Here is a 12868-nt window from a genome sequence, read left to right on the forward strand (position 1 = left end):
CAGATGATTTCATCCTTGTAATTACAAGGTTGACGTTTGCAAATCTTGCCCAGGCTCCAAATGAGCCTCTTTGTCATAGGCGGTGGAGGGGTTTGTCTGGGTGCCCGAGGATGGAGAGGGAGCCTGGTGTGGGGGGAAGAGGTCCTGGCTCAGGTCAAGAGGCCTGGACCGCACTGATGCTTTGTCCCCCTCCCCCACCACCTTCTGGCAAGTGATGGGAAACAGACTAGACAGGACGATAGGGAATATCAGCCATGAACTTGAACCACACCACGCTCCTGCTTAAGACCCCTCCCCCAGGTCTCGTGTGTGTGTGTGTGTGTGTGTGTGTGTGTGTGTGTGTGTGTGTGTGTGTGTGTGTGTGTGTGTGTGTGTGTTTCTGGCAGAAAGACAAAGGCCTTCAGCATAGCATTCCAGACCCCAGACAATCTTTCCTTTCCTTTCCAATTCCATCTCTTGTTTCTCCCCATGGCACCCTGCAATCCATACTGGCCTGATCATATTTCCCACATGCCTCTGGCATGACTTTCTCCCCTCCTCTGCAGGAAAAGTTCGCCCTTCTTTAAATATGAGTTTAGGGGCCTCTGCCTCCCACAGAATAACTGAGCACCCCTCCCAGCCCTCTTCCTCCTCCTCCTCTGTCTCCTTCTCTTTCTTCTTTGTTTACGTTTTATGTATTTTGTGTGAGTGGGAGCAGGCATCCTATGATACGGGGGTGTGTGGAGGTCAGATGACTACTTGTGGGAATTGTTTTTCTCTTACCATGTGGGTCTCAGGGATCAAACTCATGTTGCTAGGCTTGGAGGCAAGTGCCTTTCCCCAGTGAGCCATCTTGCTGTCCTCATGCTTGTAACTTTTATTTTTTGAAGGTTTTGGGACTGAACACGGCCTTGTACATGCTAGACAAGTGCTCTACTAAGCTAGAGAGCTCTACCACCTATTCACAGCGGCACTCCTGACCCTGTAAGAATTTGGTTCCCTGCTAATTCGTGTTTATTCTACTGTCATATAGCACCAAGACGTCAAAGAAATTATTTTAAAAAATGTACACTTTTTTTTATAAAAAAATGAGGAATTACAATAAAATCAAAGAATCCTGTCACTTTAAAACAGTCATTGCTATAGACCCAAAAACTGAAGTTTGGAGATTGCTTGACCTTAATCCCAAATTCAAGGGTAGGCTGGGCAACTCTGTGAGACCCTCATCTCAAAACCACCACCACCGATAGTAGCCCAAGAAAGTAGCATCACCACAATGAACAACTGCTAGCATTTTAGTGTATTTCCCTTGGCCTTGTCCCGTCCACACACTTTCCTACATAGCTTTGACATTCTGTATGTGCAGCTCTGAGCCCTCTGTTAGGGGTACCGCTCTAAACCTATGGTGCAAGTATTTTTCTATGATATCACTTACAATTCTTAATAGTGTCTTCTTTATCCACTGCTCCAGTTTAGATCGTTTCCTGTTACTCATGATTACAGCTAGGGCTACTATGAAGCTTATGGTGCACTGACTTTCTCTTAAAAGTTCTGGGTAGTGTTGTTAGTACCAGTTTTCAGAAGTAAAACTACTGGTTGCAAAGGTACAGGCAGTGTACATTTCCTAAGGCAGATTTCATGGCTGCGTTTCCCTGTGGCACTGCCTCTTCCACTTCCTCTTGCTCCCCCCATCTTCTTCTTCAGATGAGATCTCACTATGGCTGGGCAGGCATGGGGCTGAGGGAGAGAGGAAGGTAGGAAGTAGAGGCAAGAGGATCTCTGTGAGTCGGAGGCCAGCCTGGTCTACATTGTGAGTTCCAGAACAGCCAAGGCTAAATAGTGAGTCCTAACAACAAACAAACCAGTAATTTCACAAACAAACAAACAAAAAAGTATCTCAGGGTGCCCTCAAATTCATGGTCCTCAGGCTTCATCATCCCAAGTCCTGGGTGGTAGGTATGTGACGCCATGCCCTGTTTCTTTCTGAGCCTCAAAATCTATTCCCTCCTCTGTTTTCAGTGTCCTCAGACACAGGAAATGCCAACCAAGAATAAAACAAGACCTGCAAATAGAGATCAATGGATCAATAAAGAAGGTTGAATAATTTAACACTCACTTCTGGCTCATTATTGACTCTGAAATCCAAATGCATCCTTTTCTGCCTCTTCTCCTTTTATGTGTCTGACGATGACACCTTGACATTTTGACCTGTTCTTGGATTCTTTCCCAAGTTTCCTAACCACACCATGCAGGCAGGCACAGTTCCCATCAAACTGTAATACTGCCTTATAAATAGAAAGAATTACCAAGTCATAACCCCCTCCCCAGCAGCCTGCCACCCTCCTAGGAACACAAAGAAGAACAATTTATGAAGCAGATACCGGTTGTCTTCCTCAAAAGGATTCTTGTGAGTGAATAGCCAAGGAGTTTAGCTCTGGTCTGTCCTCTTCTAGCTTATGTCTTGTCTAGTTGGCCTCTCTTTGCTTTATTAGCCCTACACATTCATCCTCTTTTTCAGAAGCTTCTCTAGTTCTCCCTTATGCTAGTTTCATCTCTGTACCATTCTGTCCCAGGGAGCTCCCAGCATACCTTGCAGCTTCTACAAGTGTTGATTCTATCCTGCAAGCAACTTTCTAGATAGCTCACACCATGACAGTGACAAGGACTCATTCTCAAGAGAGCTTCCTATAGTGCCATCTCTCATCCTTCACCCAAGTTCATTAGACTCTTTCCAAGGAGATACCAAGCAGAAGTCATCTCATAAATACACCTCAAGATGTTATTGTGAGGTTGAGGGTGGAGTCAGTAGTAGAATATTTTCCAAACATGAAGACCCTGAATTTGATTCCTGGTACTGGAAAAATTCTTGCTTTTTTAAAAAATTGTTTATTTGATTTTTTGAGACAGGGTTTCTCTGTGTAGTGCTGGCTGTCCTGGAACTCACTCTATAGACCAGGCTGGCTTTGAACTTGGAGATCCTCTTGCCTCTGCTTCCTAAGTGCTGGCATTAAAGGCATGAACTGATACACCCAGCTCTTGTGGGTTTTTTTGTTTTGTTTTAGATTGTCTTGGAGGCCAGGCATGGTGGCAGTTTCCAGCACTTAAGATGTGGAGTGTGCATAGTTAGTTTGAACCCAGGCTGAGATCCAAGAGACCCTGTCTCAAAAAAAAGTGAAATTAAAAAATGTTTTGAAAGAGGTAGCCATTTGGGAATAGTAATGGTTGTATGGTATGAGCTGAGATTCCACATAGTGAAATATAGGTACTATATATTTGCTTTATAACAAAACAGTTTCCAAACACTCTCTTAAGGCACTCCCAAATGCCTTCAAGGTAAAGAGGGACAGGATTACTGCCTTGTTTTGCAGCTCTTAGGATTAAGACTCAGAATGGATAATTGAGTCATTCAAAGGATGCCATCGCCAGGTAGAAGACCCCAGAGATCTAGAGGATGAAAGAATCTAGAAGTTGAAGAAATTTAGCTCTGTGTGTGTGTGTGTGTGTGTGTGTGTGTGTGTGTGTGTGTGTGTGTAATGGGGTCTTATGTATACAGGGCTCCTAGGCTGACAGTGAAATCAAGGTAGCCAAAGATGACCTTGAAATCCTGTTCCTTCTGTCTCTACCTCCAAAAGCTGAACTACATATGTAACCCAGCTCAGTCTGTTACAGAGTAACCTGAAGTCAGAGAGCTATAGTGAGCTGCTTAAGATCCCAGAATTTGCAAATCTGTTTCTTTATAAATTTATTTTTATTTTATGTGCATTGCCAGTTTTGCCATGGGTGTTGGGAATTGAACCCAGGTCCTCTGGAAGAGTAGTCAGTGATCTTAACCACTGAACTATCTCTTCAGTGCCCCCCCAGGGATCTATTTCTGTCTACCAGGTTTATTTTGGTTGCAAGTGATTGAAAACCAACCAAAAGTGACTTAAAACGTACCTGCTACAGCTCAGTGGCAGAGCATGTTCCTCGTATGCATGAGGTGGTATCCCCAGAACTGAAAGAAGAAACCACAAAGTTGGTTTATGCAAAAAGAAGTGCAAGCAGAGCATGGTGTTACACACCTTTAATCCCAGCACTTCGGAGAAAAAGACAAGTAGATCTCTGTGAGTTCAAGTCCAGCATGGTTTACACAGTGAGTTCCATCCAGGTTAGCCAGGGATACATGGTGAGACCCTGTCTCAAACAAACAAACAAACAAACAAACAAAAAACCAAAACCAGCCGGGCGTTGGTGGCGCACACCTTTAATCCCAGCACTCGGGAGGCAGAGGCAGGCGGATCTCTGTGAGTTCGAGGCCAGCCTGGTCTACAAAGTGAGTTCCAGGACAGCCTCCAAAGCTACAGAGAAACCCTGTCTCGAAAAACCAAAAAAAAAAAAAAAAAAAAAAAACCAAAACCAAAACCAAAACAAAACAAAAGAACCAAACTGCAGTACTTTACATTATGCATTAGCTCACATAACTGGAAATTCTAGTTGTTCCTGACTATAGGCTTGGCTGGGTCCAGGTATTCCAATACCATTATCAAAAATTTGCCTCTTTCCCCCAGTTTCTTGGTTCTGTTCTGATTTTACTAGACTTATTTCTCATGTGATAGCCCTTCTGTTTGTGACTTGAGGACTGCCCTTTCAATCTGGGGATTGACCTCAATAGGCCAAATTTGGGTTGTTTACGCATCTCAAAACTGGATTAAATGAATTGCTGTGCAGAAGGTAATGTTACAGGAAAAGGAATGGCTGTACTAGGTAGACTACACACCAGAAGGCACATTGGTTGATGTTCAGCATTGTCATAAAGCTCTCCAATAATGATGGCTATGGCACATACCCTCTCTCACTATATATATGTCATACATACATACATACATACATACATATAATTTTATATGTATGGGTGTTTTACCTGCATGAATGTCTGTACACCTCATGTGTGCAGTGCCAGTGGAGGTAGAAGAGGGCATCAATCCTCGGGACCTGGAGGGCTGAGCACTGAACCTGAACCTGGTCCTCTGCAAGAGCAGCAAGTGTTCCTGACTGAGCCATATCTGCAGCCCAGGCCATGACACTTTTAAAAGTTCCTTCCAACTCTGAAAATGACAGAAGGTTTGATAAAACAATGTCAGAAGGGTTTTGGGAAAAACAAAACAAGCAACAAAAAACCCAGCAAAACAAACCTGCGAAGTTCATGTTTTCCTGTAACAGAGAGAGGTGCCAGTGGCCTCCCTCCTTTTGTAGGTAAGCTAGGAACCAGGGCATGGCTCTGGAAGGCACTTCTTGAGGCCCTGGGGGCCTGCTGCTTTCAGCATTAAATGACATAGCTGATCAGAGGCCTGGCCTGGCTCAAATGGATAGCCGAGTGTAGCCAGTGTGGGTGTTCTGGGTTAGGTGTTACCAGTGATGGCCTAATTAGTGCTTTCTCTGTCGGCTGTGCATGGCATAAGTGTGCGTTCTTGTTGGAAGCCCAGTTAAGGCAGGGTATGAAGGTCAGCATACATTCCAGGACTTCAGAATATAAATATGAATAACAGTGCCTCCTGGAGGTGCAGTAGCTCCTCTGTCAGCCAGGCCTGAGGTTAGTGAGACTGGAACTGCGAACCATTAGTTCTCCTAGAGACTGCCTTCTGACTTCTCACATTAGACCCTGTCACTACAAATGTTGGTTTTGATATAGTTGCATTGTTACTCTTCTCAGACGTGCTTGAGATGTATGGTTCATATAAAATGCAAGTGGGTCAGTATTTTTCCTGACTGAGAGAACTGGAGAAGCCGACTGAATGTTCAAGATCACAGAATAGGGCTGGAGATATGGCTCAGCAGTTAAGAGTGAAGACTGCTCTAGCTGAGGGACCCAAGTTTGGTTCTCAGCACCCAACATCAGGCAGCTCTTGATTACCTATGACTCCAGCTCCAGGGAATCCCAACGCCTCTTCCGTCCTACTCAGATTCCTATGTGTGTGTGCAAATACATGCGCGCGCGCGCACACACACACACACACACACACTAAAAAGTACCTTAAATATAGAGTAGAGGTAGCCGGGCGTTGGTGGCACATGCCTTTAATCCCAGCACTCGGGAGGCAGAGGCAGGCGGATCTCTGTGAGTTCGAGGCCAGCCTGGTCTACAGAGCGAGTTCCAGGACAGCCTCCAAAGCCACAGAGAAACCCTGTCTTGAAAAAAAAAATAGAGTAGAGGCTACAGCCTTGATAAAACCCAGGGTCCCCACCTTTCTGAGTTCTGTGACATTCCATGACTTGGGAGGAGCAAATCCATGGTGGTGACTACAGCAGTCTTTGAAAGATCCATCAACAGAGTTTTGGAGTCCTGGGCCTCATGTCCTTGGGAGGTTCTGGAGGCTGCACTAGCTTTTTCCCCAGGCCAGCAGAGCTACTCCCTAGGCAGAAGCCATGAATCAACCATAGGCACTTCTGCCATGTTGATGGATTTTCCTGCCATTAGTGCTAATTTCCTGAAAGCCCTTCTCTCCCACCTTCAGCCTCCCCATCAAAAGGAGCAAGATCTCTAATACTCACTCAGCAGCTACTTGGTGAGGTCAGCACCATGTTTGTCTACCAATTCCTATGAGTGGAAGTGAAAACAACTCTGTAATAATGGATGGAGGTAGCTGAGGCCAGAGTTTCGTTTCACTACAGGGACTGTTCCCAGTGTACAGAAGAGCAGAAGCAGGCCACGGGAGGCAAGAGGCCGGCCTGAGAATGGGCCAAGGTCAGGCCCAGACAAGAACACAATGCTCCCAGATTCTGCCTAGGAGTCATGGGGGATCCTGCTCTGTGGAGTCATGCTCCAGCCTTAGCCGTAGAGGTCTTTCAGGGCTCAAATAAACCTCCACTCCCCACATAATGGCTCCCTAAACAAAACCCAAGTTCAAACCCCTTGACCACGAAGCTGCTGGTAGAAGATTAGAGTCAAGTTTTGGTTAGCTTTCCTTGGGGTAGAGTAGGCAGCACCTGGCTCTGGCTGGAATCTCTCTCGGGGTTTTTCCTTGGCCCATTGTGTAGCAGATGGAGTCTGGGTGGGGGAATCATAAGAGTTTCTAGGCTAGAGTGGCTGAGAGACCTCTGGGCAGAGTACATCCTGTGAGGAGGGCTGGGGTTGGCAGGAACTGACCTCCTGCCTTTACCCATGGCTCTTTAGGAAAATAGTATCTCTAAGAACCTTTTTCAACTCCTGTTTACCCTCAACTGTTCCCAAGGTCTAGCCCTCTACTTTGTGAACATACTGGCTCCATTCTATGAGAATGAATGCATTGACTAATTCTGTACCACTCTCCTCTGGTCAATTCTCTCCTATTCCAGTTCTTCTATGTAACCTCCAAGATCTTTCTGAAAAGTAACTATGCCTAGGACGTGTTCCTGTTGTGGTCCCCATTGCTTCTGAGCAGGGTCTACGCTTCCTTCAGACTTACGGACCTGGTGCACCAGCTGAGCCACACTGCTGGAAACAAACAAGTTGACTCAAAATTTCTACTCCTTCTGTTCACTCCAACTGACACAGCTTCCCTCCCCTGTCAGGTCTGGTCCTTCCACCTGTCCTTACTATTTAAATGTTCCTTCCGACTCCCTAGCTCCACCTGTTAGGTGGTTTCCTTTGTGGTCCCATAGCCTTCCAGCTGATCCAGTCTTCCATCCACACCCAGACTCTGTCCGTGACCATCCAGGATAGGAATCTGGTCTGCTGCTGCCACCTTCCAAGTGCCCAGGAACTGTAATCTCCCAGCTTGGGCTGTCCTTAGCATTGTCCTCCTTCTCTGTCATTTCTGCCCACGTGTCTCTGTGTTTACCAACTTGTGTTTCTTTCCTTCACCCCCTCTGATTTTTCTTGGCCAATCATTTTATTGTCTCTTCAGCTGTCTCTGTTTCTTTCCCTCATTTCCCACCCATTAATTTAATCTTGCTCTTATTAAGTACTCTAAGTGGTCTCATTGTCCCTGTGTGTTTTCACTGATCAGTCTCCATGCCCAATTTCTCACAGGCATTGATTCCTCTCTACACAGTCAATGGCCCTGGTACATGGAAAGGCTCAAACTCTTTAAAATAAGTGACACTTTCTTCCCCAAAGAGTGTGGGCACACTAGGCCCGAGGGATGTGTGAACAGAGGGCAGGCACTCAGTCCTTCTCCCACTGAGGCCAATCTGAGATGAAGTGTGGACACAGAAAAGGCCCCTGCATCCAGAACTGTTCAAGGGCCTCAGTTCCCCTCTAGCCCAGGCCCGTGTAGCCCTGATAGGGAAAGAGAAGCGTTGCACAGCAGAGGCCATGCTGTGGCCCTTCCTCCTAAATCTTCCCCCCTTGTTTCTTTGAGAACTTTCAGCTCATACCATTGTATGTCTTAGGCACTGGGTCCATCGCTCTATGGCCCCACTGTGTCCAACAGTAGCTGCAAAAATCGTGTTGGAAGGACCGTGAAGTGTTTGGTGCTCCACATCGGCTCCCACTGTTCCTTCTTCCAGCTCCTCTTCACCCGATGCTTGCCTGGATCTCAGGGCTTTTTACCGGGTTGCTGTCTAAATTAAAAGCCCTGGAGTCTCTGCCCGTGCACCCTGCAGACGCCTGGAGGTAATGTCTGATCCCTTTGGGGGTCACCCAAAGCCTATATATAGGTGAATGATTTGTGTTGTTCAGGGCAGGGACCTTGAGGAGGAAGTCCATACATTCACTTAGCAGTGTTGAGGACCCGAGGCTTCATACTGCCAACTTCACTGCAGCAGGAGCACGAACAAATAAATACCCATGGTGGATTTCCAAAGCCTGGTCCTGCCATGGTCACCATTAGGCGATTGGTCAGGACACTGCTAACCCAGACCCGCAGAAATAAAGGCCCGAAGAAAGCTAGAATTCAGAGTCAGACACCAAGCGCCTCACTGACAGTTCTAAGATTTGGGTTGAACTGTTGCAATTTTCTAGCTGCTGCAGGATGAACTGATGACGGGCTCCGAGGCACATGCGGTTGGGAGGCCCAGGAGTCCTCACAGCGGGGCCAACCCTCTTGCCTCGCCACCAGCCGCTGCGAGTTCCAGGCCTAGGCGCCCTTGAGTCCGCCTGGGCTCTGGACAAGAGCCAGCGACGAGATCCATCACTGCAGTTGGCACGAGGCCCGACGGCGCGTCCCCTGGAGGCTCCCAGGCAGCTGGCGCTGTCAGTGTGCAGGGAGGGCTGAGACCTACTCCGGGTAGTGTAGCGGGAGCCTGGGGTGTGAGGAGGAGTCAGAAGCTGCTGAGCAGTGGAAGAGAGGCATCTACCCCCCCCCGTCCCCCTCCCCCCCCCCCCCCTCCGCCCCCGAGCGCTAATTGGCTCTTTCCCAGCCCGCTTGGCTGGAAAATGCTACTTCGTGTGTCGGAGAAGAAGGGGGCGCTGCTTCTGGGAGTCTGAAGCCTGAAGCCAAGCTCCGGGCCCCAAGGTGGGCACCGTGAACGCGTGCACTGGCTTGGTACCTGCGGGGTTGGCAAGCAAAGGTGGAGAGGAAAAGATTGTAGGCAGGGTGGAAGCTGGTGGAAGGCAGCACCTTCTTGGGTGGATGGAGAGAGTGTGGAGTCAGCAGTCTACCTGGCTCCCTTCCCGGTTGCCCACTGGAATTCTATGCTGGAACCTCAGGGGAGGTCGAAGGTCCTAGGGTTTCCCGTAGTCGTTTATTATTCTGTCAGCCACGGCCATGCTGGAGTCTGGACTCTTGTTTCTGTTACTTCCTCTAATTTGGAGGATAAACATTCTTCCTTAGGTCTGGATGAAAATGTCTAAAGAGGGGTGTTGAAGAAAAATCAGATTGGGTGTGGTGACTCCTGTGTGAGTAATCCCAGTATCTTGGAGGCAGGAGGATTGCTAAGGGTTCAAGGCCAGACCCAACTGCATAATGAGATCTAGGTCAACTTGGATTGCAATAGGAAACCCTATCTGAAAAACAGAATAAATAGAGGCTGGAGAAATGCCTCAATGGTTAAGACCACATATTGCTCTTGCAGAAAACCCAGGTTCAACTCCCAGCACCCACATAGTGGCTCCAACCATCTGTGATTTCAGTTTCAGGGATACAAAGCCCTCTTCTTGACTTCTGAAGTCACCAGGCACGCACATACATGGTGCACACACATACTTGCAGGCAAAACACTCATATACATAAAAAATCTTTTAAAAATAGAATAAATACAAAATTAAAGCGAAGGGAAGGCTGGTAGACTTCATTCAAGGTCATTGAAATAACATAGGACTTTTGCAGCCAGGAAGACAGAAATTTGGCTCAAATACCAATATAGCACAGCTAAGTGGGAATTTATAGTCAAGAGTAGTGTGGTCAGTGGGTAAAAAATTACTCACAAGAAATATTAGAGGTTCTGGCTGAAGGTATCTAACAATTCTTGAAAAAAAATTAAAAACATTTATTTTATGTGTATGGGTGGGTGAATTGCTTACATGTGTCTGTTTACTACTCAGTTCTTGCAGAGATCAGAAGAGGACATCGGGTCCCCTGGAGACAGAGATGGTTGTGCTGAGAACTGAACTTGGGTCCTCTGGCAGAGTAGCCAGTACTTTTAAATGCTGAGCCATCTCTCCAGCCCACTTGTCTAACAGGCTTGACCAAAGACTGGCCCAGGTGCTCAGACATCACCTGGAGGATGTGTGGGATGAGGGACTCCATTAGTTATGGAGGGTGATCAGATATTGAGTGGGAGCTGGATCTCTGGTTAAGTCATCTTAGCAGGCTCTTGCTAAATTGGACATGGTTGAAACAAACACAGAACCTTAAAACGTCTGCCTTCCTTGAAAAACTTTAGGGCAGTCTGAATTGAGTCAGTGAAAATACCTTTGTTTGTTGAAGCAGCTTTGGCTGTCCTGGAACTGACTCTGTAGACCAGGCTGGCCTCGAGCTCACAGAGTCTGCCTGGGTTGAAATCACACCTTCTTTAGAGGATGTGTCAGTCTATTTCTGTTACGGTGGAACATCACACAAGTATGTATAGCTATTAGTCACAGTAACTAAGAGGTGCAAACAGTTCAAATCTTTTTTTCTTAAAGATTTTTTTATGTATATAGTATTCTACCTGCAGGTCAGAAAAGGGCACCAGATCTCATTACAGATGGTTGTGAGCCACCATGTGGTTGCTGGGAACTGAACTCAGGGCCTCTAGAAGAGCAACCACTGCTCTTAATCACTGAGTCATGTCTCCAGTCCCCAACTCGTATCTTTTTTCCCCTCTTTTGAACAACTCAAATATCTAATGGCTAAAAAATACATAAAATACCAGCCTGGTCTACAGAGCGAGTTCAAGGACAACCTCCAAAGCAATACAGAGAAACCCTGTCCCGAAAAACCAAAGACAAACACGTAAAATAAAACAAAATTGTTATATTCAATAGCATGGATGAACTTTATAGACAACATATCACACTAGGCATGAGAGGACAAAAGTACGAGTTTACTCTATAAGGTACCTGAAAGAGTCCAATTCATGAAGAGAGAGTGGGGGTCCATTGTCTGGAGAGACATTGTCAGCAGAGCACTTGATCACTTCTGCTCTTCCAGAGGACTCCGGTTCAGTTCCCAGTGCCCCAGTCAGGACACTCACAACCACTTCTAACTCCAGCTCCAGGAGATCTGACATCTTACTCTGGTTCCCATGCATACCCACACATATGTAGCATATGCACATATGCATACACATAAAAATTAAAGCAAATCTTTAAAAAAAGAAAGGTCAAAGAGTTATCTCAGTGGACAAAGGTACTTGCTCCTAAGACTGATAGCCTGTGTTTGATTCCAGGAACCCACATGGTGGAAGGAGAGCCCCAGCTCTTGAAATCTGTATTCTAACCTTCACATGGGCACAGTAACACACACACACACACACACACACACACACACACACACACACACCGAGGGGGCGGGACAGGCGAGGATGTATGTGTTCAGGAGAGTGAGGAGGCTGGAAGGGTTAGACCTAAATGGTTGCGAGCATGACTTGTGGTGTCCTAATATCCTTGGGGGAGAGGAGTGATACACTTGAGATAGAGAAGGAACAAGCCACATTTTTCTTTCTTTCTGTTTTGTTGTTATTTTTGAGATGGAGTCTTATGTCTTCTAGGCTGGACTCAAACTCTGTGTGGTTGAAGATGACCTTGAACACCTGGATTCTCCTTTCTTACTTTTCAAATGCTGAGATTACAGGTGTTCACTACTGAAGGACTCTAGTAGGCCAGAGCATGGCACACATGCTCGCCCTTGCTAAAAAACTGTTAGATTGCATTCCTAATGCTACTCCCCAAGGTCCATCCCCTTATTTAGTCACTGACTCATTCCTGAGACAGAATACTAAGATCCAACAATCAAAATTCATTATTTGGCTAACATATCCAATTAGGATTTATTAACTTGCCCTAGTAGACTCCCCCTTTTTCTCCTTAAAAGCCCACTCCTGCCTGGTGGTGGCACACGCCTTTAATCCCAGCCCTGGGGAGACAGAAACAGGCGAATCTCTTTGATCTTGAGGCCAGTCTGGTCTACAGAGAAAGTTCCAGGACAGCCAGGGCTACACAGAGAAATCCTGTCTTGAAAAACCAACTAACCAACCAAGCAACCAATAAACAAACAAAAACAAAAAACAACCAATAAGCAAACAAAGGAGAAAAACACCTCCTTGCTTCCTGCAGTTGCTGCTTCATGCCTGCCTTTGAAGCCCCTCCTCCTTTGCCGCTCTGGGGTAATAATCTCTTCTGTGCTGAGAATTTGGTGTCTGGGTGTGTCTGTGCTGACTCCGAAGGGGGCTACCCCCTTTAGAAACTACCACAGCTGGCACTAGCCAAATGTTTTGCAGTCTAAATGACTTTGTTTCAGCCCCTCTAGCAAGTACAGCCCAAGAAGCAGCAAGTAGCAATATTTTATTA

This window comes from Mesocricetus auratus, unplaced genomic scaffold, assembly GCF_017639785.1.
Source record: "Mesocricetus auratus isolate SY011 unplaced genomic scaffold, BCM_Maur_2.0 Super-Scaffold_100062, whole genome shotgun sequence".
Taxonomy (NCBI): domain Eukaryota; kingdom Metazoa; phylum Chordata; class Mammalia; order Rodentia; family Cricetidae; genus Mesocricetus; species Mesocricetus auratus.